This window comes from Condylura cristata, unplaced genomic scaffold (assembly GCF_000260355.1).
Source record: "Condylura cristata isolate star-nosed mole 26May11 unplaced genomic scaffold, ConCri1.0 scaffold00015, whole genome shotgun sequence".
NCBI lineage: Eukaryota > Metazoa > Chordata > Mammalia > Eulipotyphla > Talpidae > Condylura > Condylura cristata.
Window position 1 is genome coordinate 7447327 of NW_004567116.1, and position 1260 is coordinate 7448586.

Sequence of the window (1260 nt, forward strand, 5' to 3'; positions counted from 1 at the left end):
AATACTTCTAAAAATTTCTAAAGATTCTCTTTATTTTTAACATATATGCCCTTCCATATGTAGGGAAGAAAGTTAGATACTTGCTTTGAGACAGTAAGAAGCTATTGAGATGGGAATTATTTTATTCCAAAAGTATTGCCCTACCTGGGAGACCATGCTAATATGTAATCTAAGAATTTCATGTGAGATATGGCATGTCTACTAGTTACTGTTAGTGAAAATTACTAACAGTAATTAGGTGGAAGATAAGATATAGAAATTGTGGAAGAATGTTGTAAGTAAATTGCACCTCATCTTCACTTTAGCTAAGGCATTAACAGCAATGAGTAAGTAGAGGTGTCTCAGAAGATCATAGAGATTATTACACCAGGAGACCTTCCCATTTCTTTTGTGATGGACTGAAGAATCCTGAGGACAGTGTTTTTTGTGTAACTGAGTCTTTGAATATCAGCTTCTATAACAATTAAAATGACAATACAAATGTCTATCTTGAAGAAGTTTCCATAAATTCTTAAAAACATGAAAAACAAAAAATTCTTGGCTCAGAGAAAGGGAAGAAAGATATTTATATTTGTATTAGTCCTCCTTAAACATGAGGAATATAGGATTAAAAAAAGTAAACTACTGACTCCAATCACACAATAATTAGTCACAGAACTGAGCCTAAAGTCTTTCTGTATTTTATTTTTCTCTGTTGCATATTATCTTTTCTTTTCTCTTAAAAATTATATACAGGACCCTCCCTGGTGGTGCACTGGGTTAAAGCACAACACAAAGAAGCTAAAGCCACTTCACCATGAGTTCAATTCCCAACCGGGAGGTGATCCATGTGGCCCGGCAGACCTCTCCTGACCCGTCTGCTGCTTCCCTCAGCATTGTACTTTGTCACTGGGCCTGTTCTGTCTCTGGTGAATCCTCTCTCACCATTACTGCACCTCTGGCCTGTACCCCAGTTCTGTATGCATAAATAAATAAATCTTTTAAAAAATTAGATTTATTACTCAGCATGCTAAATGTTTTCAAATATTAGTGTTATTTTTCATTAGAGACCACAAATAATCTGTTCCATAGCTTCCTCATGGCATTTTTCACATCCCTGTTCCTGAAGGTGTAAATCAAAGGATTGAGAAAGGGAGTTAGGATGGTGTAAAAAATGGCCACCATCTTGTCAAAAGAGAAAGCAGCTGGAGGCCGAGCATACTCAAAAATGCAGGGGACAAAAAAAAGAATCACAACTGCAATGTGAGACCCACAGGTGGA

At 36.4% G+C, this 1260-nt stretch overlaps 1 protein-coding gene across 1 annotated transcript in view; it reads right to left on the reverse strand.

Annotated features, from left to right (window-relative positions):
• The window catches only part of LOC101629161 (olfactory receptor 4C11-like), a 6974-nt gene that overhangs the window by 5002 nt on the left and 712 nt on the right, over positions 1–1260 (reverse strand). The window lies entirely within an intron of this gene.